At 44.4% G+C, this 27,124-nt stretch overlaps 1 protein-coding gene and 1 non-coding gene across 5 annotated transcripts in view; both read left to right on the forward strand.

Annotated features, from left to right (window-relative positions):
- Window positions 1-27,124, forward strand: part of COP1 (COP1 E3 ubiquitin ligase) — a 135,041-nt gene that overhangs the window by 102,692 nt on the left and 5,225 nt on the right. The window lies entirely within an intron of this gene.
- LOC134155329 (small Cajal body-specific RNA 3) lies at window positions 6,976-7,121 on the forward strand. Its single transcript, XR_009961495.1, has one exon. It is a non-coding gene; the product is annotated as a small Cajal body-specific RNA 3 (non-coding RNA).

Genomic DNA, 27,124 nt, shown 5'->3' on the forward strand with positions numbered 1-27,124 from the left:
CCGTTCACTGTGCTCCTCCCATCTAGTGTGATTGCTTGGAAAAAATTGTATTGCCCCATTTATTTTGCTGTTTCAGGGCTCAGGGTGGCACACAGCGGGTGGCTGGTACATCAGCACCTATGTTAACTCTTCCTTTCCTAGATTCAGAGCAACTGACTGTGCCACTGCTGCAAACAGAGGCTATCGCTTTTGTTCAGTTCTGGAAGTTCAGCTCCCCTGTGGTACTGCAGCACTCTGATATCATTCTAGCTTCTATTTTAAGAATAGCTTCTCCAAGAAATGTAGGTGGCTCGGGTCTTTCTTCTTTGTTGGTTTTAAGTTTACATTTGCACTTGGTTTCTGTCTCCTGCAAGGTGAGGCTTCCCTCCCCCTCTCCCCCGCATAATCGCAAAAGAATTGGTTGATGTTTTTTTGAAGCGAAGGCAGATCAAAATCATCCATGTTTCTTGAATGAAGGCAGCATTTACTCTTTCAGACTTCTACAGCTGATATTTGCTTACCAGTGTGTCTTTTTTAATGCCAAGAAAAGTAGGCAGTGTGCTGTAGACAGGACTGAGGTCTTCCTTATTAGAGTCATCTCTGTCCTCGATCAAATAAATGGCATAGTGGTCAACATAACTCTGAATGCTATTGGCATTATAGTTCCAGTAGCTGATCCTGATGGTGCAACTGTAGAGATCATAGAATCAGCTAAGTTGGAAAAAACTTTTAAGATCAAGTCCAACCATTATCCCAGGACTGCCAAGACCACCACTGAACCATTTCACTGAGGGCCACATCTACATGGTTTCTGAACACTTCCAGGGGAGGTGATTCCAGCACTTTCATGGGAAGCCTGTTCCTGTACCTCATTACCCTCTCTGAGAAGAATAATGGAGACAATGTGAGATAGTGGATTGCAGTTCATTGCTGGTGCAAGCAGAGGTCCAAGCAGGTTCCTGTTGTTTCCTAGGCTTTAAAAAAATGAGAGCATCCCAGTGCAATCACAGGTTCTATTGCTGTGATACACACAGTGAGCTGGGGATGCAAAGCAGTCTCTCTGCAGCTGTCGTTAAACTTATAAGAGGATGTTTGTCTCCTCTTGGGACTCTGCTGCCTTAGTAACCACCAATCCTTTATTCAAGTGTGAGTTTTATAACAGATGAACCTAAGTCAGGAATTCACCTGGAACCTGGACATCATTCCTGGCTCCATCCTCAACTCCCCACTGAACCATAGTGTTACAAGGTACAAGCTGAAGTACGGCGGTATGTATTATGTGGCCCTTTTCTGTGTTCTGAGCAGGGCAACTTAATAGCAAGTCACCTGTATTGGGGTGATACTCAGGATTACCCTTATATTGGGGTGGAGAGAGAAAATGATTGGATATTAGGAAAATTTTTTTCACCAAAAAAGGTTGTCAAGCACCGGAATGGTCTGCCTAGAGAAGTGGTGGAGTCACCATCCCTGGGGGGTATAAAAGACATGTAGATGTGGTTGTCAGGGACATGATTTAGTGATGGACTTGGCAGTACTAGGTTAATGGTTGGACTCTGATCTTAAAGGTCTTTTCCAACCTAAATGATTCTATTATTCTGTTACAGGATCCAGGCAGGTTTTGTTGGCTGAGCCAACATCTATTGCCTGATCTCAGACTCCAGCTAAAGCTGCTCTCTGAATCAGTGTCTCCTACATGAGCAGCTTTTGCTGTCTTCTTTTTTGAAGTGCCATCTGCTGAAGTCTGTGGTTGGCACAAAATGCCAGTGGATGAGGTCTGAATGCTCTGAGCTAAGCTCAGTAAGTCAGGCAGTATTCAGTGTTTTATGAAGCGGATGAAGGGAGTCATTTATGATAGGAGCTGCAGGGGTAAAGCTTCATTTCTCAAAACTTACTGCTAAAGGAGGACTCTGGTTTCAGACCAGCAAGAGCAAAGAGTGAAGTAGGTTTTGGAAAGCCATTGACATTGGGCTAACCACCACCTTTGAAGTCGGCTTCAGTGCAGCAGCAGAATTCTCACACTGGGGGTGTTTGAAACCCTTGCTGCTGGTGGTCTGCTGTCACTGCTGTTTGAAGATCAGTATATAACCTCATTCCCTCTAACAAGTGACTCTGCTTCAGTTACAGTCAAAGCAACCTCATAATATTTTTTTTTCCCCATTCTCACAATCCTGTAGTTTTGTTTTGGTTTTCTCTTGTTTTTCAGTGCATCTACTGACAGCAAGTCTTGCCAGGCCACCGCTATTCAGTAGTCGCACCTCATGAGCTGCATCAACTTTTTGCTCTAAACTCCTAATTAAGCAATTTTAATGGCAGGATTTAGTGTTTTACAGAGTTTGAATGAAGTTGAAAAAAAAAGATTTTGATCAGATAATTTAACCTCTGGGTGAAATGGAAATGGAAGCATTTATGCGCAGGTGGCTTTCTCTGCAAAAGCTTTACATAGGACTCTGCATTAATGTAGTTATTGCTTGGGTTTGGGCAACTGTTCTCAAGGTTTTCATATGCTTTCTGCCCTTCTGTTATCAGTAATAAAACCTCGAAGCATTTTGAAACCCAGTAACTTGTGACCAGCTTAATGCCGATTGCATTGCATGTTAGTAAAGTAAGGAATTACGGCTTTTATGGCAGTCCTCGTGAAATCAGCTGCTCAGACTGGTTTTCCAACGGCAACATTGATTTGTATCCTTTTAACCTATTTAAATAGACTTAGTTTCCTTTTGGTGATGTTCTATCTAATTCCAGCTAGTGCTAGATGAGCTAGTTATGTGCATGGAGTGAAAATGGTCATTCCTTTGAAAGCAATCTAGTGTCTGAATTGAAGCTACCTGGATATGCAATTATTTTATATAGGATACACACAGAATTATAATAATAAACCCTTTCTAAGAAAGAGAAAGACAGTATGGAAGGAAAGTTATGTTTAGATATTTAATTAGTACCTTTCAGATGGAAAAGATACTATTACATTTGGGGCTGTGCAGCTGAATGGAGTTCGCTCTTGCTCAAGGTGTTTTGAATTCTGTGAGGGAAGAGCTGCTTCAAACAGTTACATCTCTTATACGTTATTGTATATCATAATCACTTCTGAAACTCTTATCTAGTTGATAAATCTGGAGATAAGTGAGCTGTTTGGTGCAGTACTAGATTTTCTAGTTTTACTTTAGTATGTCTGAAGTGAATATTAAGGTAAGCAGAGATGTATAGCTAGGGCAGCCTTGGGGAGCTAGCAGATGAGACAGTGCATTGTTTCCCATTTATTTATAATAATTGGAGATACTGGAGGGAAGATAAGCAGTGCTACATATACTGGGAAGAAAGATTGGTTCAGATCCATTAAATAAATAAAAAAGTTCCTCTCACCTGTAATCTGCAGATAGCACATAATTAGCTCCTGCAAGAGGCGGAGAAGCTGCTGCAATCCTCCTCGCTATCGGTGCTAGCAGGGGCTCAGCTGACCCAAGCCTGCCAGTGTAAATCGGGCATACATGTTTGTTTTTTTTTGCCTTCCTAGTTTCTAGGTTGATTAGTTGAGACCTGGTTGCCTTTCTCCTCTACAAAGAGTGTTCTGGCCACGTCTCTTCCAACCACTAAATAACAGCAAGCTAGTCTAGTCTGGGGAGTATGTGCTTGGGGGATGTCTTGACTTATTTAGGGTGAAATATCCTTGATTAAAATAGGAGGTTAATAGTGCTTCTGAGCGTGCTTTGCTTCGCAACTTTCATGTTATCTCCAGCATTTGAAAAGATAAATTTGTGTCAGCAGGAGTAAAAAAAGAGGAGAGAAGATGAGCTGGAAGTGAAATAAAAATGTCCTTATTTAGTACAAAAGGATTCATCTCACTGTCAGCTTTCTGTTTTCGACTTTCTGTTGCTTGGCTTGACAATGCAAAAGGAGAAATTTAAATTGTTGGGAAATGGATGCAAAGCTGAAGTAAAACAGGAGTTAGCAGCTTGTGGAAATTTTCTTTAGAGCAGGCAGCAGCCTGCCCTGGGAGCTTGGGAGTGTTCTTTGTTTTGAAACTCAATAATATATCTGTTTACCTTGCCAAAAATAAGCAAAGACCCACACTGTGAAAATTCACTCTGCTGATGCTCAGATGTTTGTTTAAGAAAAATACTGCTTTAGAGATTTCTTTTGGCTTAATGTTTGGCTAAATTATGGTTGCAGGGTGAAGGGACACAATTTGGCCACTGCTTTCCCAGAATATCCTTGAATGCAAATTCTGAACCTCTCCATGTCTGTTGGCCGCCCTCTGCAGCCATCCTTCTTCCTGTCATAAGGCTCCTTGTTTTTGCCTCAAGAGCAGAGCTGTCTGAGCGTGGAAGTGGGGACAAGGTCAGTCTCCTCCTCAAACCCACCGTAATCACTAAGTCTTTGGCTTCAGCTGTTCATTGTGAACCTGGGAATTACCTGTTCTGGAGTTGGGAGGGGAGATACGAAGGCACATTTTATTAAAGATGTTCAAAATTTCCATTGTTTGTGAGCAGATTTGAAGGGGGTTTATGCTGCAGACAGTTGTGTTCTCACCTGGGTTTTTGTATTCATTTCAGATAATGTTTGACTGGGGAATTTGAGCCCATTTGACTACAGATCAGAGTTAATGAAGTAATGAATGTGATGCATGCCAAGCCGCATCATCTGTCTCTCTCTGTCTGGACAAATGCATACTGTGTATGTGTCCTGTGCCTTTTGGGGTTTCTTTTTTGTTTGGGGTTGTTTTTGTTTGTTTTTTGTTGTTGTTTTTTTTGTGGGGGGGGAGGTGTTTGATTTTGTTTTGGTTTGGGGTGTGGTTTATTTTTTTTTTTTAGAGGTCATTTCTTTATACTGTCTTTTATTTCTTCCTTGGACACTATAGCTAGGGTAGTGGATGATCATGAACTCTTCGCAGGAGCTTTTCTGCCTATGATTGTAGCAGTCCACGAGTCTCCTGTGGCAAGAAGTAAGTCATATGTAGCCCTGACAGAGGACAGTTACTTTTATTTTCTTATATCTACTATATTTTGCCCTATTGGCATTGTCAGGCAGAGAGAATAACAGGGGGTACCTCCCCCACTCTCTGGCTTTGGCTCTGTGGTGTCTGAGGAGTGAGAGAGTCAACAATAGCATCTCTTCAGAAAAAAATACCTAAAATCAAGGGATGATGAAGCAGATTAGCTAAAAAAAGAAAATCAAGTGCCAGAAGTGTTTGTCTTCCCTCACTCTTTGTCAGCAAAGCTCAGGTTTATATTCTAATATTTATGTAGCTGAAGGATATTATAAAATCAAAGGTATTGTGTCGCAACACAAGGGGTTTTGTGCACTCCTGTAATCCCTGTAGGAAAATCACATGACTTTTTCTTTATATACTTAAGTCTTTTTAAACTTTTTTTGTTTGTTTTTGCTGTTAGTGTCATAGGTAGCTTAATGGATTCCTTGATTGTTGAGCTCTTCTTTTTGGTGCAGTAGTGTTAGTCTTAGCAAGCATTCAAGATGACAGGGAGCATTAAAAATAGTCATTTCAATTGGAGATATCTAGCGATATTTTTTTTTAATATACCCACTGTGTGAAAATAACTTGAACAGCAGCAGAATTATCCATTGTAAGAGACATGATTTTACTTGTGAATTGGATTTAAAGATAAAAATCTGCCTACTTCCCAAGTTGTGGATTTCCTATTCATTGCTCTATTAAGATTAATCTAGAGCAAGACTTAATCCAGAACAAAGATGATTGAATTGTCCTTAAATGGTGATGTAGAACATTGCCCAGCTCTCGCTTTATTGAAAACCTTTTTTTGGTTTTGCAGTGCTGAGAAATCATGAGCTTATGAGAGCTGCTTGTGAGTACATCATATGAAGAAAGATGCTTTTTCCTCATTTTCTGGCTCATTAGAAAGTAAAATGCCTTCTGGGTTTTTTTTAGAATAAAGTTGTGAGGAGGTTTTGCATAGAATGGGGTAAATCTGTGTAGTATATTAGCTAAAAATTCTCAGCATGCAGTAAGAGCACCTCACTCCACCTACAAAAGCCTATGATGGCTTAAAGGTGTGCCATTAACTGAGCCACTCCTGGGTCTGTGGAGTGGCTGGCAAAATTAAGTAACTTAATATATCTTTGTTTCCTCTTTGGGAACCCAGAGAAGAGCAAGCTCAGGCTCCAGCCCAAGCCCATGGGCAGTGCGTCCAGCAGAAGCAAGGCATGATTCACCACTCCTGTCTGCTGCCGCCAACCACGAGTGTTCATCCTAACAACAAAACTGTGCTTTTAAGAATTAATGTCACTTTTTAAAATCTGTTCTCCAGTAGGAAGTGTGTAGAGCTGTCAGGTTGTCCTAAATCTATAGTTACATCCTAGAATGGAGTAAGAATATTATCTACTTTTTGCTCTTTCAGAGAGCCAAGGAGAGAGTGCAGGGGAAAGCATCTAATTCAAGGATTTCCAGGCTGTAACATGCGAGCTTCACAGCCCCTCAAATCATTTCAGGTCTCCTACCTGAGAGCAGACTGTGATCAATAATGTTTGGGAGCTGGTAACACTTCAGATGCATGTACCACATTTAAAATTTAACAAAAAAGGGGTGGGGGAAGGAAAAGGCAGCTTGCTGTTTAATAGCCTTGCTGTAGGGATGCTGGCAAGTAGCATACTGTAGCAAGCTGTTCCCTGGAGTTTAGGAGTGTATTCGAGGCCAGGAGATTTAGGGACTTACTAACGGCACTGTAGCTTCAGGCCTTGATGTTAGCTGGCTGTCACCAAACAAGTAAGAAAGGAGCAGTCAGTCCCATGTTTAAGACTATTGGGCATGCGTGTGTTCCCTGTGCAGCATCTCTTTCTTCTGGCTAGAATGATTTTGACCTGAGTTAAACTTTCCCACTTAATGATATTTCCCTATTATTTGAATCTTCTTCTCAGCTGATTTGCATGCATTACATCATGTTTCATTTAGGATTTGTTACGGTCAAAAGCCAGAGATAAAAGCAAGTGGAATAAAAGGCTGGTTTAATAACAAAATTTTGTGGGACTGGAAGCTGCTGGGACCAATTTGGACCAGTCATGGGCAAAAGAAACGTGTTTTGTCCACCACTGCAGTCTTCCTAGAGCAAAAGTGGAGGTCTCTGTCTGCTTTAGAAGAGTGAACTAAACCGGATCGTTCCCCTCCATACACGTGCGTTATCCTGCAATGTGCAGAGTAAGCTCCTGCAGCGTCCTCAGCAGCAACTCTGCTGCCGAGCTGCAATATCCCACTGTTTGGGACAGCCCTTGGGTAGGGTTTTGTCTGCAGCATCCAGAGCTAAGTAGAATTGCTGAGAGTTAATCCAGTTGGATAGTTTAAAACAAGATGTAATCATAGTTATCAGGTTTTGTATTAAAATGCCCTTGTGTTTTTTAAGTTCTCATTAAGTATAGCAAACTGGCTGTAGAAGTGATCACATTCTGGTTGGAGAGGTAGGTGTACATGGGTGGAGCAGGGCTGCATGTTCCGCGGTTCCCCTTCCCACTCAATTCTTCTTGCTGCTTCAAGAAACAGTCATTTGCTGTAAAGCCTGTGATTGAAAATGACTGTGCAAAACCCCATCAAAGCCATGCGTGCCCTAGAGTCATTAAAAGAAAATAATATAAATAAATCTAAAAGGCACCTTGGAGTGAGTGAGCTCCTTGGAATGCTAGGAGCCATTGCCTGTGGGTTGTTGGTGTCCCCAGGCAGGACCTAGTAAATCTTTGCCCAGAAAAAAAGGGAGAAGGGATGAAATTGCTCTCTGTGAGGTTTGTAATGATGGTTAACTGCTGGCCTGCTGCCTGATGACTGTCACTGGTTTGCAGAAGTGAGACAGACCTGGGAGAGGTGGTTGCAACTGTATAGCTGGGAAGTTGTGCTTTTAATTGCTAATTAAAGTTTCTATTTGCATATGGGGTTTTCCGTTTTGAAGAATGATATCATTTACACAAGAAACTGCTAGCATTGTTTCTAGCATGCTAGCAGAAATTGCTAGCATTTATAGCATGATCAAGCTAACAACTTGTTCTTGCTGCATTGCTGGTACATCTGTATTTCACCTTAATACACCTGTATTTTGCTTTCCCGTCTGGGTTTTTTTTTATGACTTCTGTCCTGACAGCCCTTGTTCTTGCAGTCCTTGACTCCCCTCCCATGCAGACGTATGATCCTGTAACATTTTCCTTTTTGTCTTTATAAACAATAGGCAGGCAGTATCATAGCGTAAATCCAAAGTCAAGGGAGCTTTGCAGATTCAGCTTGACAGCTCTTCTCTCTGAATTATTTAAAGGCCGTAAACAAAAGAAAGCCAGCCCATCTAGAGCTTCAGGTGACTTCTCATCTGGTATTGTGGAGAATGCCTGCTGGCGAGTCCTAATTTTTCCCATTTAAAGCTATGGCATCCAGTAGAATAGCAAACACAATTAGAATTCAGAGACTACCTCCTGGTATTCCTTAGGGGAAGGCAAGTTGCAGGGAGGTGAATGAGCAAATCAAGGAGAAGGAAAGTGAAAGATGAATGAAAAAATAGGGAATTTCTCTCTGGTAAGAATTGTGTGTCAAGTTTGGGGCTTGGGATTTCATCGCGCTGCCCTGTCTTGCAATCAGTGAATTTGTCTGACATACATACTGGGTTTGCTTCTGAATTCAGTCTCAGTCCTTGGTGGGTTTTGTTTAGGATTTTTTTGTTTGGTTTTTGGTTGTTGGGGTGGTTTATTTTTTTTACACCCTTTGTTTTTAAATCAAAACTGCCTTTCAGTAGCTGAATGACCCAGTGATTCCTGGCTTCTCGGGTGAGTTTTTGTCATTGGTTTCACTCATCCTTCCAGATTCAGGAATGTTTTAGATACATAGGATTAGGGAAGCAGACAGCAGAGCACAATTGAGTCCTTTAGATGATCTGAAGCTCATTATTACCTTTTGAATAGTTCATTCTGCAGAACAAAGTAGGGAAGATGGCATGTCTTGCATTTATTGTACTAAAGCTATAAAGCGGTACTCTCATTATTCTTAATACCTAAGGCATGGCTGTCTTCTCTTCCCACTCCCTTCTACTCCCAGATAAATAAAATGGAGAAAGCATCAGCAGTAGTAAGATATTACAGAAGCAACCACATATGTATCATCTGTACCTGTATGATTTTGTTTAATGAAGTTCTTCACCTTTTATGTACAGTCAGACCTTCATAAAATATAATTCAATTTACTGTACTGTCTTTTTCAATACCAGACAAACGATTTGGTAGTCAAGGTTGGTATTTTGCAGTGTGGCCTGACTTTGAAAACTGACCTGGAGAAGCTTGTGGGCTTCAGATATATTCTTTTAGAGATTTCCAGCATCTTTCAGTTTACAAATGAAAGATTGCTGTCTTCCAAACAGCCTTGCAGACCCAGCTCAAAGTCCAGTTCCACTCCCTTTTGCATACAGTCATAACAGGTTCACAGAGACCGCACTGACCGTGAGCCAGGCCAGCTCTAAACAGCTGTTGGCTGTTGATGAGAAGATGGTTCTGCTGGCTAGGGGAGGATGTTTAGCTCTGATGCACCATCCTTACCTGTGCTTACCCTGTACCACAGGAGCAGAAGACAGTAAAACTTTCTAACACAGTCCTATGACTTGAAGACTATGTGCAGGGAGAGGATTTAAGTGTAACTGGAATAGTATTTTGAGGAGAGAAAGCTTCCTGTTTTTCAAGACTAGAGAAGGCTGTGTGGTTTGGTATGGCTAGTACAGCCTTGTCTGCATTGCAGAAGGTTTCAGGCACAGTGTTGTGCTTGATCCTGTTCCAACATTAGCTGAATTGGATGTTGGAGAGCATCAGGTTGTGAATTTTCAAGATTAATGGAAACTTTTGTTTTACTTTAATTAAACTTCCATTATTTAAATCAAAGTTCTCTTTCCTAAATAGGTGTTTGTTATAAATAGGTATAGGTGTAATTTCATGAAGCTTATATGCATGTTGATGTTCATGTTTGTGCCTTGATTTTTCTCTATAAGAAACAATTTGTCCCTTTTATCTCAGTGGGTCCTGGTGATTTCACTTCTGTAGCACACATATGTGTTGCATAGCAAATATAAGAAATATATATCGTGTAGTGGCTTACACAGCCACAAGTTGGGCCACCTTGCAGACAGGTACTCTGATGTCTGTTCTTAGCAGCAAGCAGTTTGGTGCCCTCTGGGTGGAAGCAGCCTCCAGGGATGAGATATTTTTGCTCTCCTGCTGTGCTTCATTTCCCCTCCTCTTGCCGTATCTCTGCTCACCACGCAGATGTGTAATCCTCTACCCTCCCTGCCTGCAGCCTTAGCTGGAGATACAGCATCTATGTGTGCTGTCATTCCCATCCCCTCAGACAGCATCCTCAGTGCTGACACTTAGGCTGTGATTCTGTTCCTGTTGCTAGTAAATATAGAATTCCTGGCTTAAAGAGAAATGAAGGCTTTGATTTTCATTGTTGCCAGACTTCTGGCCCAGCTAGTAACACAATTAGAAGGCTTGCAGATGCAGTGAAACCATCATACTACTTTTCCAGCTGGCATGAGTAAAACATTCAGAATAGTTAATGTGTTTTGCAAATACTGAGCACTCTAGCCCCCCTGCAATGTTATTCAAAGTCCTGTTAACAAAACAGTCAGCTTTTTAACATATGTCCAGAGCTTTCAAAGTTGGTTAGTTTAGAATATGGTAGTACGAGGCCTTGGCCTTGGTTTGGTAGTGGGATCCCACTTTAAAAATGGATGGGTATGTTCAAGGAATGTTATTACAGTTAAAGCACATAAATTGTCAGAATTCTAGTTGCTTTAATGCGATGCTTTTATGCATCTCTCTCAGGCCAGTCTTAGAGATGAAAGTGATTTTCATTAAGAAGGTGCAAAGAAGCTCCAGTCAGCAGGAAGGAGATCCAATTTAGTAGGTGTATTGGATTTGCATGGCAAGGTTTTGGGAGCTGGGGTGCTACAGGTATGATTTTCATGAGAAGCCTCTAGAAGCTTCCTCTGTGTCTGATAGAGCCAATGCCAGCCAGCTCCAGAATGGATCCATTGCTGCCCAAGGCTGAGCCCATCACTGATGGTGGTAGTGCCTCTGTGGTAACAAGGTAACAAGAAGGGAAACAAAAACTGCAACAGAGAGGAGTGAGAGTGTGAGAGAAACAGGTCTGCAGGCACCAAGGCAGTGAAGAAGGAGGGGAGGAGGTGCTCCAGGTGCCAAAGTAGAGATTCCCCTGCAGCCTGTGGTGAAGACTATGGTGAAGCAGGCTGTCCTCTGCAGCCTATGGAGGTCCATGGTGGAACAGAGATCCACCTGCAGCCTGTGGAGGACACCATACCAAAGCAGGTGAATGCCCAAAGGAGGCTGTACCCCCGTGGGAAGTCTACACTAGATCAAGCTCCTGGGGAGGACATGTGGCCCCATGGAGACAGCAGTCCACACTGGAGCAGGTTTCCTGGCAGGACTGGTGTCCCCACAGGGGTCTGTGCTGGAGCAGTTAGTGAAGAACTGCAGTCCATGGGAAGGACTTGCATTGGAGAAGTTCATGGAGGACTGTCTCCCATGGGAGGGACCCTGTGCTGGAGCAGGGGAAGAGTGTGAGGAGTTGTTCTCCTCAGGAGGAAGGAGCAGCAGAAACAATGTGTGATGAACAACCAAAATCCCCATTCCCCAGCTCCCAGCGCTGCAGGGGGAAAGAGGCAGAGATTTCAGGAATAAAGTTAAGCCCAGGAAGAAGGGAGGGGTGGGGAGAAGGTGTTCTAAGATTTGAATTCTATTTCTCATGACTCTACTCATGCTTCTAATTAGCAATAAAATAAATCAATTTTCCCAAGTCAAGTCTGTTTTGCCCATGATGGTAATTGATGAATGATTTCTCCCTGCCTTATCTTGACCCATGAGCCTTTTGTTAGATTTTTGTCTCCCCTGTCCAGCTGAGGAGAGGGAGTGATAGAGCAGCTTTGATGGACAGCTGGCATCCAACCAGGGTCAACCTACCACACTGGGTGTTGTCCAAAGAGACAGCGAGTGACAGCTCCCTTCCCCAAAGAGTTGACAACCAAACTGCATAAAATTAAGAGTAGCAGTGTATGAATGCGTTATCAATTTTAAACAAATTGATTCTCTCAGTCCATCAGCCATTTCATGAGTTCCTGCCAAAGTGTTGCCCTCTTGCTGACCCAGACAGCCAAACTTGGCTTGGCTGCCTTCATCATTCCTGACATCTCCTGTGATTAGCACATTCTTCTATGTTGATTGCCGCTCTCTGTGGTTGTAATGCATTATCTTTCTTCCATTTTTGCTTTGAGGGAATGGTGCCATGTGAGGGGTTTAGCAAGGTTTTTCTTTCCAGCCTATGCCACTACCACTGGCCAGCATGAGTTCCCACCAGTTACACTGCTGCAAGACCTCTTTCTCCAGAGGTTAGCTTGGGGCTTTATCTGCCCTGTCTTAAGCCTACAGTAGCTTTAATACCTTAGTATTAGTCAAACCTTTCTCTCTCTTGCATTAATTAGGTGAATTCTGTGCTATGTAATATTTGTGCATGCTATTGTCTAAGCTTGGGAGCCATGCAGTAGCTGGTGACTTTGTGAGTACTCTCACATAAGCAACACTTTGTATGCTAGGAGAAGGAACACTCTGCATCCTGCCATCATGAGACAGATTTCACATTGATACTTGGGTCTTTTAAGCATAGAGGTCCAGTTGCCAGAGATGTTGAAGAGATGATCTCTTCTTGGTTTCAGTGAGAGTTCTTGAAAATCTATCCAGCTTTGCTGAAAGACATGGGCTTGGATTAAAGGGACTGACAGTAGGCATTATCTGTGTCTGAAACATTTCATCACATGATAATTGAGAAACCTAAAGTGTCTCCAAATGTAATGTAGTTTTCATACAGAGCACAATTCACGATTTTGGAACATAAAAAAAAAAACACAACCAAGGCTGGACTTGGCCCAGTGTGGGCTGCTTGGCTGAATTCTAGATGGCTGCCAGGCGCTGTCAAAAAAAACTGTCCCTGATAGTTTGGGCAAATCAATTTGGCTGTCAGCAATGGCTTCAGTACTAGGAATCAAATGTTTTTCTATACCACATGGGGGAAGCAGAACTGCTGGATCTAAAACTGCAGTTGGGGGGCACAGAGGAGCATGTCCTCCAAGCTGGTTGTGTGAGTGCTACCATTGTCTGGGACCACTGTGAGGGTCATCTCTTGGATGTGGGGGGAAGGAGGTGATAGGTGAAATTCAGGCTATGCATTTCAGTCTCTGCATGGCCTGAAAAACTGGTTAAACTATAGATTTGTAGGAGAGTGAGGATATTGGGACACCTGGTGTTTTCCAGGATTCATAACTGTTCAGCATGTTGTGAGCAGAGTCAGTGTCATTCAGGAATTTCTTGCTCTTCTCCTGGCATGAGAGCCTGGCGTGAAACTCCCCAAGGGTCAGATGAGTTATTGAAGTGCTTGGGAGATACCAGACACTCGTATAGGTCTAGGACCTACAACTTCTAGTTAAGTGTCCTTTATCCAATGTGTTTAGATATGTGTGAACCATGGGACGGGAAGGATCATTAAGTGTTCTTAGAAACACTTGGCTGGGTGTCATGTTTGACCCAGGGAGATCACCTTCACCTGGCAGGCTGTTGAAGTTTAGGGTTGACTTTTAGCATGCCTGATGACAGTGCCCCTCCCTAGTCTGTTAGGGGCAGGAGCACAGCTGGAACAGACTTCTCATAAGCAAATAAGTAGATAGAATCATAGAATAGTTAGGGTTGGAAGGGACCTTAAGATCATCTAGTTCCAACCCCCAGCCATGGGCAGGGACACCTCACACTAAATCATATCACCCAAGGCCTCATCCAACCTGGTCTTGAACACTGCCAGGGATGGAGCATTCACAGCTTCCTTGGGCACCCCATTCCAGTACCTCACCACCCTCACAGTAAAGAACTTCCTCCTTATATCCAATCTAAAATTCCCCTACGTTTTAACCCGTTACCCCTGGTCCTGTCACTACAGTCCCTAATGAGGAGTCCCTCCCCAGCATCCCTATAGGCCCCCTTCAGATACTGGAAGGCTGCTATGAGGTCTCCACTCAGCCTTCTCTTCTCCAGGCTGAACAACCCCAACTTCCTCAGCCTGTCTTCATACAGGAGGTGCTCCAGTCCCCTGATCATCCTCATGGCCCTCCTCTGGACTTGTTCCAACAGTTCCATGTCCTTTTTATGCTGACGACACCAGAACTGCACACAATACTCCAGGTGAGGTCTCATGAGAGCAGAGCAGAGGGGCAGGATCCCCTGCTTCGACCTGCTGGTCACGCTCCTTTTGATGCAGCCCAGGATACGGTTGGCTTTCTGGGCTGCGAGTGCACACTGAAGCCAGCTCATGTTCATTTTCTCATCGACCAGCACCCCCAGGTCCTTCTCCGCAGGGCTGCTCTGAATCTCTTCTTTGCCCAACCTGTAGCTGTGCCTGGGATTGCTCCGACCCAGGTGTAGGACCTTGCACTTGGCATGGTTAAACTTCATGAGGTTGGCATCAGCCCCCCTCACAAGCGTGTCAAGGTCCATCTGGATGGCATTCCTTCCCTCCAGCGTATCAACAGAACCACACAACTTGGTGTCATCGGCAAACTTGCTGAGGGCGCACTCAATCCCACTGTCCATGTCACCGACGAAGATGTTAAACAAGACCGGTCCCAACACCGATCCCGGAGGGACACCACTTGTTACTGGTCTCCAGCAGGACATTGAGCCATTGACCACAACTCTTTGTGTGCAGCCATCCAGCCAGTTCTTTAGCCACCGTGTGGTCCATCCATCAAATTGATGTCTCTCCAATTTAGAGACAAGGATGTCGTGTGGGACAGTGTCGAATGCTTTGCACAAGTCCAGGTAGATGACATCAACTGTTCTACCCCTGTCCATCAGTTCTGTAGCCCCATCATAGAAGGCCACCAAATTGGTCAGGCAGGATTTCCCCTTAGTGAAGCCATTCTGGCTGTCACCAAGCACCTTGTTGTTTTTCATGTGCCTTAGCATGACTTCCAGGAGAATCTGCTCCAAGATTTTGCCAGGCACAGAGGTGAGACTGACTGGTCTGTAGTTCCCCGGGTCATCCATTTTCCCCTTCTTGAAAATGGGGGTTATATTTCCCTTTTTCCAGTCATTGGGAACTTCACCTGACTGCCATGATTTCTCAAATATGATGGCCAGTGGCTTAGCAACTTCATTCGCCAGCTCCTTCAGGACCCGTGGATGGATCTCATCAGGACCCATGGACTTGTGCACGTTCAGATTTTTAAGATGGTCTCGAGCCAGTTCCTCTCCTACAGTGGGCGCAAGGTCTTCATTCTCACAGTCCCTGCATCTGCCTTCCAGGACTTGGGTGGTTTGGTCAAAGCCTTTGCCAGTGAAGACCGAGGCAAAGAAGTCATTCAGAACCTCAGCCTTCTCCAAATCCTGTGTAGCCAGTTCTCCTGAGAGCTTCCTGAGGGGACCTATGTTCTCCCTAGTCAGTTTTTTATTTGCTATGTACCTGTAGAATCCCTTCCTGTTATCCTTAATACCCCTAGCCAAGTTGAATTCTAACTGGGCCTTAGCTTTCCTCACCTGGTCCCTAGCTTCCCAGACAACATCCCTGTACTCTTCCCAGGCTGCCTGTCCTTGCTTCCACCTTTTATAAGCCTCTTTTTTCATTTGAATTTTCCTCAGCAGCTCCTTATCCATCCAAGGAGGTCTCCTGTCCCTCCTGCTGCACTTCCTTCTAGTTGGGATGCAACACTCCTGAGCTTGTAGCAGGTGATCCTTGAATATCAACCAAGAGTCTTGGGCCCCCCCTGCCCTCTAGGGCTGTATCCCATGGATCCTTACTTAGCAGGTTCCTGAAGAGGCCAAAGTCTGCTCCCTTGAAGTCCAGCGCTGTGAGCTTGCTGCACGCTCTTCTCACTGTCCTGAGGATCTCAAATTCGAGCATCTCATGATCGCTGCATCCAAGGCTGCCCTGGAGAGTCACATTTCCAATGAGCCCTTCCCTGTTGGTGAGCACGAGGTCAAGCATGGCACCTCTCCTTGTCAGCTCCTCTGTTACTTGCAGAAGGAAGTTGTCTTCTACACAATCGAGGAACCTCCTGGATTGCTTTTGCCAGGCCGTACCGTTCTTCCAACAGATGTCAGGGTGGTTGAAGTCCCCCATGAGAACAAGGGCCTGTGAGCGTGAGGCTTTTCCTATCTGTCTATGGAGTGCTTCATCCTCAGATTCTCCTTGGTCAGGCGGTCTGTAACAGATCCCCACAATAATGTCCCCCATAGCTGTTCTCCCTTTAACCCTGACCCACAAACTCTCTGTGGACTGCTCACCTGTCCCCAGACAGAGTTCCATACTCTCCAGCCTATCCCTAACATAAAGGGCAACTCCCCCTCCCCGCCTGCCAGCCCTGTCTTTTCTAAAAAGCCTGTAACCTTCCATTCCAACACTCCAGTCATAGGAGCCATCCCACCATGTTTCTGTGATGCCTATTATATCATACCCCCGTAGACGTGCACACATCTCTAATTCCTCTTGTTTGTTCCCCATGCTACAGGCATTTGTATAGAGGCATCTGAGCCATGTTCCAAATGAAGCCAGCTCATTGGCTGGAGCAACTGGAATATCTCTATATTGCTCCGAGCATTTATTATAGGTTCTGGCAACTGACTGGGTGTGTTGGGATGGAATGATGCCCCCCTCCCCCAACACATCTAGTTTAAAGCCTCCTTGACCAGTCTGGCAAGCCTCCCACTAAAACTGCTCTTTCCCTTCTTTATCATCAGACCAGCTCCACCAGCCCCCGCTAGACCTGGCCTACAAACTTGGGTCCTGTGTTCAAGACACCCAAACCCCTGACTATGACACCACCCTTTTAACCATTTATTAACCTGGCTAATCCTCCTAGCTTTCTTTAGGTCCTCCCCTGTATCCTGGAGAATTGACAAAAAGACTGTCTGAGCTCCAGAGCCCCTAACAACCTCCCCCAGGGCTCTGTAGTCCTTCTTTATGTTCCCCAGGGTACTACTGTCTATATCTATAGCACCCACATGTATCACCAGGAGTGGGTAATAGTCCGTGGGACTTACTAGAGCAGGCAGCCTCTCTGCCACATCCCTGATCCGTGCCCCCGGTAGGCAACACACCTCCCTTGAGACGGGGTCTGGCCGGCAGACAAGTGCTTCTGTCCCTTTCAGCGTCGAGTCCCCTACTACTACGACCCACCGCTTTTTCCTAGCAGCACCAGTAGAGATCTTCTTTAGCAGTGCATCAGCCGGCTGTTTCTGGCTCGAGTGCATTTCCTCATTAGCCCCCTGCAGGACAGCTAAGCGGTTCTGTGTGGGGACAACAGATTTAGGAGGAAGCCCCTTGCTTTTGGTTGTCCTTTTCCTCCTTTTTTTGTTGGTTTTTTTTGGTCACTAATTCCCAGCTTCACAGGTTAACGGTCTCCTTCTTTCCTTCATGAGCTAGAGGTGAAGCTTGAGGCCCCTGCACAGTTCAGGCCAGGAGCAAGCATTCCTGCTTCCTCTCAGCTTCCCTGACATCTCGCAGTCTATTAACAGCATCCCGCAGCTCAGCCCCTGCTGCAGGAAGACCTCCACCAGGGAGCACCGAGCGCAGCCCTGCCCATTGTGCACCCTCCCCTCACCAGACCAGTGCAGGCACTCTCTACACCCCGAGCTCTGCACTGCAGCCTCCCCTCTCATCGGCTGTGTCTGGGTGCCTATGCTGGCCACCTCCGGGGCAGCCAGAGCAGGGCTCCCGGACCGGGTCCTGCTCATACGACGAGTGGTCACCATCCTGCTCGCCTGCCTGTGCAAACTGCCTTGACCCGCTTTGTTCGCCGCTCTCCCGATACTGCAGCTCAGGAGAGTTAAATCTCAGTGGTATTTCTCCATGCTTTTTGTCTTCAGCACTTCATTGTGAACATCTGGATTAACCTTGGGCAAGTCCACTGACTGTGTTGCCTCAGTTTCCCCACGTGTCAAAGTAGGATAATGCTTAGCTACCTCACCATGGCATTTGTTACACTCAATTAATGTTGTAATGTGTCTTTGGTTCCTTTGATAAAATGTGCTATGTGAATGCTAAATTGTTTTTAGTGATTGGACTGTTAATTAAAAGTGCACATATAAATGATTTATTGGCATTAGAGAACCAAGACTTAATAATTTAAAATATTAATGTCAAGGTGGTTGGGTCAGTTTTAAGCCTGTATCATTCAGCTATTTAGAGATTGAAACTAATGGCACTGGGAGAGGAAGGGAGGCAGGAGCTGGACCAGCTAATAGATTATTTCATAGAATTTCTATGTAGGGACTGATTTAATAACAGGATCTGAACTTCAGGAAAGTCACTGGCAGCATCAATGCTGCATTGTGCTTCATAGAGCACAGGAGATGTGTCATCTAGCAGTGATCTCTCTTGGCCCAGCTTGGAAACCATTTGTCAGCCTTCTAGAGAGGAGTGTGCTCCACTTCAACATGGCATGGTATTAGCTATTGTGTATCAGGAAAAAGTATGAAAGAAAGGGTATCTGGGGAATGTGTGCATCTGCAAGGCTGCTTATGTGGGTGACCTTCTCCTGGTGAAAGTTCCTGGCCCGTCAGCAGCTTGTTGCCACAGAATAACATGGTGTTTCAGTCTCTAACTGTAAGCTTTCTGTCTCCCTGTATTCTTCTATCCTCTAGTTTTTATCTAGGCAGATGTGGGAATGAGCTTTAGTTGACAGCCCAGGCAGGGACCAGAGGAACAGTGTAGTAATGAGTTCAGGGACCTACAAGTACAGAGCTGAGAAAACAAGACAGCCTGTGGGAGTATATAGAGTTGGTTGATTGGATACTGGGACCAAAGTGGAAGGTTAACTGTCATGTGTTCCCTTTCTAAATCCAAGGAAGGTGTGCCCATCTTGTGCCAGTGCTAATATGCTGGAAGCAGAAGGGTTGGAAAGAAAAGGGAACTGCTCTGTAAGTAGAATTTTCAAAGGTGGATTTACAAGGGGAGGGAGAAGGATATGGGAAGATGTGTATAGTACTGTAGAAGAGGCAGTTGAAACTCAAGAACAAGTGCTGAAAGTAGGGTTTTGATGAGAGATGACATGCAAGGGACAATGATCTCGCAAATACAGATCCCCCAAAGGATGTGGGACAGATGGTTTGGGAAAGACGAAAGCGTTCTTGCACAAGCTAGGAAATTGCTGACTCAAGTGTGAAGAAGATTTGAAAGAGGGAAATGAGCAACTGAGGCGTGTTGGATACAGTTGAGCTGGAAGACAAAGCACTGACTTGACAAAAAGGAGAAGGAAGAAGAGTAGAGAAGGTAAAAGGGATGGGAGAAACACATCATGAGTGTGAGAGAGGCATAAGAGAACCAACTACTTAAACAAATTGAAGTTTGCTTTTCACGGTAGGGCAAGGAGTGTGTTTTAAGTTAAAGAGGACCGAGGAGCTGGGAGGCACAGGAAAGGATGTCTTCTAGCATCTCGCAGGAGAGCATCCATTCCTTCCCAGTGCAGCAGCTGGGAGGGGTGGTCCTTGCTGTGCTTCAGGACTGGGCTGTGTAGCACTCACGGTAGGCTCTGCTTGTAAGGTGTATTGCTTGTCTGTCTAATTCATGGTATCTGGACTGAAAAGGTTTTTTCATATTCTGCTGATTTCTGTTTATTTTTCTGATCCCTGATGGTTTGCCATTGGTCTGCACAAAATCAAAATCTAAACCTACCAGATTTAGATCCCATTTCTGAATACTCTTATGTGGGTTGGTGGCCAATTCTTCAGATCACGCATTTTGTTTCTCTTGTGGGTTTGGAAAGGAGACATAAGCAATGGGGCTTGGGTTTGCTACATACAGCAGAGGTGGGCAGGGCAGCATGACTTTGGCTGGGGGGGGGGAGGGGAGGGGGAGATTAAATTCATCATCTCTAGAATCATGTAATGACTGCAACAAACAGTAGAAAAGAGGAATGTATCAGCAGTAGGAATGCAAGTCTTGGATTGTGCAGTTGTCAAGCAATGTACATCATTGCATTATGTAGAATTGCCAAATGAATATTAGGAAGCTTTAAGTATCAAGAAAATAGATGCTAAAAGCTGTTTTCACTAAACTAATGCCTAGCCATTTCCTGTAGTTTTGCAGTATTGATGCTAATGTGTTGCATGTTTATGTATGCTTTTTTTGTAGGCTTATTGCAAGCTGTATTTATATACTGCTGCTGCTTTGTTCAAGGTCTTGTGCATATTGTTTATGGGGAGTGTCTGAAATCCCAGGATATACAACCATAGGAAAAGTAGTAGAGACCTTGTCACAGTTAGATGGGCAGTGAAGCTTAATATTCCCACATATAGAGGAAGAGAAGACTTGCCCTTGGTGAGAGGAGAGTTAATACCAGCATAATTTGTTAACACATGTCCCTACCTTACCTTATGGGGAGTGTGCAACAGCTGTTAAAGCTGTCTGCTTTGCTTTCATCTTGAATTCCAAATAAATTAGGTGCTCATCAAAACCAGTTTTGTTCCAAAATGACTAAAATACAGAGGCAGTTGTGTTTAGTGTATCGAAAAGTCCTGGGGTGGGCTTTGCTGGCTGGCTCTTCTGCCTTTGCAGAACTTTCTTTGCCCTCTTTCCATCAGTCGTGGCCTCTATTTCCATCCTGAACTGAGAAGACTGCAGAAACAAGCAAATTGGTGTCTGTGTGCAGCACTGTACACATGCGTACTTCTATTTTCTTCTAGCCTGGTCTAGTTGCCTTGTTGATCTTGTTTTCTTGAGAGCTGCATGCTGAAAAGAAAGGTCATGCTATGCTAAATCACTAAAAAGTGATTTCTCACTTGGCTGAGAGATAGCTTACTACTTATTTGAGTGTGTCACTGGAGCAAGCCTGGGGCTGCTTTCCTCTGGGCACCCATGTGCTATGAATACAGAGACCTGGGTTTATATGATAACAAATAAGCTTCCAGTTCTACAGCATCTTGTGCTGAGCTTGGTCTGAATAGAAGTAGAAAAATGCATTAAATGTAAAATCTGAAAATGAGAACACTGCTTCTTCAGGGAGCAGGGAAGAGCGATATATTCATGTATTGAGAGTCACGGTTAGAAAATAGCAGATGTGAAAGCATTTTGATAAAAGCATCCCTGGTACAGAGTTTAAGGTCTGGAATTGAAGAAAAAGGAGGGGAGGTGCTGGATTTCTCCCTGAGCGCATTTCCTAGCAAGACATGCTTTATCTTGTGCAGAAGCTGCAGTTTCTGTGTGAGATAGGGTGATGAAAACACTAATTTGTTTGAAAGCTTTTTTCCCCTTTATAGTGTGTCAATGAATTCTTACATGAGAAGAAACTATATGCCTGTGCATATGGTTGTAGTCAAGCCTTTCTATACAAAGCAAGCCAAAGGAGTGCTGTCATTGGTAAATCTGCGGGTTAGTGTGTTAAGAAAATATCTTTGTTATGTGGGTTCTACTGTGTAGCATTTATAAACTTAAAAACTCAAAAGATTGTGTATTTGCAGCTGGATCTAGAAGGAAGCACAGGTGAGACCTCTTTCAACTCAATAGATATTGAGTTGTTGCTTGGGGGAGTGGGAGGCAGATAAGCCTAAGGAGGCTTATCTCTGTGTGTACAAAGGAATTCCCTTCAGAATGAGATAGAAATACAGTTTCTAAGAATTAGAAGACATGGTTTAGGCATGTGTGTTATGTTCTGTGTTTAAAACCTAGAGCTGGCTGCTCCTGAAGTCTTGGTACAATATATTTTGTATGTAAGACTTCATTCTTTAAAGAAGTGCTGGGTCTAAAGAAGTAACTAATTTCTGTTTGGGCCTGATGTTCACAGTATAGATAATACTCCCAAAGGGGATTAATGTTAGGTGAGTGTGATGACATATAAAATAAATTCCGGTACACATGGAGGTAGAGGGCTGTGCGCTGCTTTAGCTATCCCACCATGCACCCCTTCATTGACAACAGCGTATCGCAGCAGTGGTAAAAAGAAAACAAAATTCTGTGTGCGGCATATTGCCCTGCTGGGAAGAGATCTAATCTACCAGTTTAGCTTTTAAAAATCTCTTGATTTTTGTACACTGGAGGTTTATCGTCTTTCCTAGGTTAGAATTTGTAATTTTCTTTTGAAAACAAAAGCTGACTTGAGTCATATAGCAAGAAAATAACCAGGTCTCAGGGGAATTTCAGTGAAAAGCCATTAGAATCTGGTAATTACAAGATGAAGTCAAGCAGCGGTGGTCTTTTGGGGAACTGATTTCACATACTTTGTATGAAAAGACTTTGCATGTGTTGTCAATGGGAAAAGCTTTGGTGAAATATGTCTTGCAGATGTTCTGATAGCACCTGACTAATAGTTGTCATCTTCAGTAAAGACTGTGTGGTTTTACTTAAAGAAGGGGCTTTCTGTACAAACAGAAGTAGTGAAATTACATGCTTTTATTCTGCCTATATATAACATAAGGCAATGGCCACTTCAGTGCAAGCTTTCTCACCCAGTGTATTTTCCCATTGTATCAACAACTTTGCTTTTAATTAGGCTTCAGTCTCTTTGAGCAAGTGTTCAGGGCTGTGAGGTTGTTCATGGCAATGAGTCCGTCTGCTTGAAAGAGAATTGCTGACAAACCAGCCATTTGTTAGCAAAAATGTCTGCTGGGGTGGGAAGGTGAGAAGTTGTTAATTTAAGATAAGATCTTTAAGGATCCTAACTGTGAATCTATAGAGCAAACCTAGCTGAAAATCCATACAATTCATGCTTATCTCCATGACTGAGCTGAAAGTTTGAGGTGAATATGCTCTATTTCTGCAGAAAATCAGGGGTAAAAAAGAGGCACAAGCTTCATGGCCTGTAATTGTTCATAATATGGTGAAAGTCCTAAATACTGTTTCCAGTCCGTCACTTGAACATGTGCACATATAACTTGGAGACTCATCTTGCTTCAACACTGGCATCTTTATAATCCTAAAGAACAATTTTTTTCAGCCCCTTGCATTATTGCTGGCATCTCTAGAATTTAGGAGTGAGCGTCAAAGTAGAAGTCTGTGTTGTATCACTTTCTATTAGCCAAACTTTCTTCCTTCCTCAGCCTTGCAAGAAACACAATTGGATAAGTTTGTTTAAAGACCAGTTTTGTTGGGCTAACAGCATGGAGGAGTGATGCTGCAGCTTTTACGTGCTGGCTTCCATGGTCAAAGCTGTGGTTGTTAGCTACCCACTGCAGTTCCCAGCCTTCAAGTACTCTGACTCTGTTCCTGGTAAGATCAGCTTTCTCAAAACTACTGCATTTACAAACTATGGAAGTGTTGGTTACATTCACATAGAAATGTTCTGATTCACAGTTTTGCTCCCAACAAGGGAACTGAGATGTTTCAAAGGCAGTGTCCAGGCTGCTCCTCTTGCATAGAGCAAGCTCCAAATTTTCCTTCAGTGTGAGCTTCAGAATTTCACTTTAAGGACCTGGTTTATGTGGAATAATGGAGGAGGAATGGTCTCACAAAGGTTACGTTAAAGGCAGGGGGCAGAAATCATAGAATCATAGAATCAGAATCGTTAGGGTTGGAAAGGACCTTAAGATCATCTAGTTCCAATCCCCCTGCCATGGGCAGGGACACCTCACACTAAACCATGTCACCCAAGGCCTCGTCCAGCCTGGTCTTGAACACTGCCAGGGATGGAGCATTCACAGCTTCTTGGGCAGCCCATTCCAGTGCCTCACCACCCTCACAGTAAAGAACTTCCTCCTTATATCCAACCTAAACTTCCCCTGTTTAAGTTTTAACCCGTTACCCCTTGTCCTGTCACTACAGTCCCTAATGAAGAGTCCCTCCCCAGCATCCCTATAGGCCCCCTTCAGATACTGGAAGGCTGCTATGAGGTCTCCACGCAGCCTTCTCTTCTCCAGGCTGAACAGCCCCAACTTTCTCAGCCTGTCTTCATATGGGAGGTGCTCCAGTCCCCTGATCATCCTCATGGCCCTCCTCTGGACTTGTTCCAACAGTTCCATGTCCTTTTTATGTTGAGGACACCAGAACTGCACACAATACTGCAAGTGGGGTCTCATGAGAGCAGAGTAGAGGGGCAGGATCACCTCCTTTGGACCTGCTGGTCACGCTCCTTTTGATGCAGCCCAGCATACGGTTGGCTTTCTGGGCTTCAGGCGCACACAGCCGGCTCATGTTCATTTTCTCATCAACCAACACCCCCAAGTCCTTCTCCTCAGGGCTGCTCTGAATCTCTTCTTTGCCCAACCTGTAGCTGTGCCTGGGATTGCTCCGACCCAGGTGCAGGACCTTGCACTTGTCAGGGTTAAACTTTGCAGAGGTGAGACTGAGTGGTCTGTAGTTCCCTGGGTCATCCATTTTCCCCTTCTTAAAAGTGGGGGTTATATTTCCCTTTTTCCAGTCGTCAGGAACTTCACCTGACTGCCACGATTTTTCAAATATAATGGCCAGTGGCTTAGCAACTTCATTCGCCAGCTCCTTCTGGGCCCGCAAATGGATTTCATCAGATCCCATGGACTTGTGCACGTTCAGATTTTTAAGATGGTCTTTAACCTGATCCTCTTACAGTGGGCCTAGGGTCTTCATTCTCACAGTCCCTGCATCTGCCTTCCAAGACTTGGGTGGTGTGGCCAGTGCACCTGGAAGTGAAGACTGAGGGAAAGAAGTTATTAAGAACCTCAGCCTTCTCCAAATCCAGGGCAGTCAGTTCTCCTGATAGCTTCTGGAGAGGGCCCACATTGTTCCTAGTCTGTCTTTTATTCACAGTGTATCTATAGAATCCCTTCCTGTTATCTTTCACATCCCTAGCCAAGTTTAATTCTAACTGAGCCTTAGCTTTCCTAACATGGTCCCTAGCTTCACGGACAAATCCTTGTATTCTTCCCAGGCTGCCTGTCCTTGCTTCCACCTTTTATAAGCCTCTTTTCCCCCTCTAAGTTTCCTCAGCAGCTTGTTATCTATCCAAGGAGGTCTCCTGGCCCTCCTGCTGCACTTCATTCTAGTTGGGATGCCGCACTCCTGAGCTTGTAGCAGGTGATCCTTGAATATCAACCAAGAGTCTTGGGCCCCCCTGCCCTCTAGGGCTATATCTCATGGAACCTTACAAAGAAGGTTCCTGAAGAGGCCAAAGTCTGCTCTCTTGAAGTCCAGGGCAGTGACCTGCAGGTGAAATGCAGGTGATTTGTGCACATCTTGCCTGTTTTGAGCCCCTTTGGGGCAGGCTCTCCATGTCAGGAAAGGAAGACAATAGAATATTCAGCTGTGACTTTTCACAAGCCTGGTGGTGAGAGGGGTGCTTAATTCCTGGAGTATTGTGGCTGCAGGCACGTGTCCACAATGCCTCTTTATTAAAGAAGAGGTATGGCCAGAGATAAGTCTTGCAGCTCCTGGGAGAATGGATTTACAGCTTAGCTAGAGGGTCTGTCTGGATTTTTCCATTGCTCCATAGAGTAGAGTCTGCTTGGGTATCAACACATGTTCCTCCAAGGAGAGGTATGCATAATTTTAGCAGCTGTCCTTCTGGGGTGATGTTCATTTAGTCCTGCACCCCACCTCCCCTGTGTTTTCTTGCACAAAGGTGTAAAGAAGGAAGAGCTACAACCTCAGCTGTGTTCTACTCCCTGTCACACTGAAGCAGCTCTGATAACTTTTCAGTTGTTCAGCTGAGTTTCCTCAAGCTTCACAAAACATCCAGAGCATTCCTGATTCTCTTAATGCCAACTGCTTTTGGATGAATACCAGCAGTCAGCCAGACTTTCCTTCTTCTCCCTCTCTTCCCTGTACAAATTGCTTCCCCAGGGCCATCCAAGTAGAGGGCTCATCTAGAAGAGAAGAAAATCAGTGTGCTTCAAAAACCCAGCTGTCACCAGATAAATAATTCCCTCGAATGATGAATGTAGCAGGTATCTCATATACTCAGGAAGGTCCTAAATTTGATTTTGTTTCTCTTTGCCATCAAAAATGTACTGCAGAAATTTCTTATTTTGGTGCAATCAATGAAAGTCCCTTCAAGTCCCAAGGGCAAATGCTCCGAAGTTCCTGTGGATGGACTAGTCATGTTCATCCAGTGCCAGATCCAAGAGAACAGGGATGTGTCAGGTTCAGGACAGGGGTGATTCTGTCTGCTCTTTGATTTGTAAGTTCATTTTGCCTAACACAACCTCTGCGTGGATACATGTGCATGCAATAACAAAGTGGTAGAGTCTTTTCCAGTGTCAAGAAACTGTCCTTCACGTTTCCCATAATACCGTCTCTGCAATCAAGGAAAAAGTCCGCACATGTGGAAGGCTGTTCATAAGTCTTAGTGCAGGACTTAGCCCTGGAACATCTTAGAGCAGTTCTGGACCTGCACACTATATTGATCTTAACATGAGTCCTGAAGTGCACCTACATTTGTCAATCTCTCTAAATTCATATGTAATGCCAAGAGGCAAGAAAATGCATACTGTTGACATCCTTAGAGTCCTTGCTCTTTTCTATTGATTTAACAGGACCAAAACTCTTAAACTATTTCCTGTCAATTTTATAGCTGTCCCCACCTTGTTTGAGATGCCATGTTACCTCATTGCAGGGGACCTGAGTGTACTTTGTCACATATCCACTGATCGCTCCTTATCTGCCTGATGTGTAAAGGACAGGTTGCCAGGTTACACAGGTTGGTGGCTTTCCACTGGGGTTCAGTAATACTTGACATTAGCAACTGCATGGAACAAAATGCCATTACTTGCCAGGCAGTAAACTCTCTTGATTCTTGGGGTGGCTGTGGGGTGTGTGTATGCGTGTGTTCTTTTTTTTTCTTCAACCTTCTTTTAGCAAAGGCAGCTGCCACCTTCTGCCTCTCCTGTTAAGAAGGGCTACAGGTGCTAACCACTCATAGGAGGAGGTGCATGCATAGAGGAGTCATTTTAATAACTGAATTCTTCAGAGTAGGGCTATGTGGTCAGGGTGGACCTCCAGCATGCCCCCTGCCTCTGCTTTTGGAGTTTGTGGCTCCTGCAGACAACAGAAAGAGGGATGAGGAAGGCCAGCTTTTCAACTTTGTTGCCGTGCGTAGAAACATCAAATGATTATGGTAAAGTAAAACATGCAACCACAGTGGATGGTGATATCCTGTTTCTATGCCTGAGAGATACGGATGCTTGTAGTGATGCAGTAGGGGAAGTA

Source organism: Pezoporus occidentalis, unplaced genomic scaffold (assembly GCF_034315485.1).
Source record: "Pezoporus occidentalis ecotype Australia unplaced genomic scaffold, CSIRO_AGI_Poc_V1 ctg76, whole genome shotgun sequence".
In the NCBI taxonomy this organism is placed as follows: Eukaryota; Metazoa; Chordata; class Aves; order Psittaciformes; family Psittacidae; genus Pezoporus; species Pezoporus occidentalis.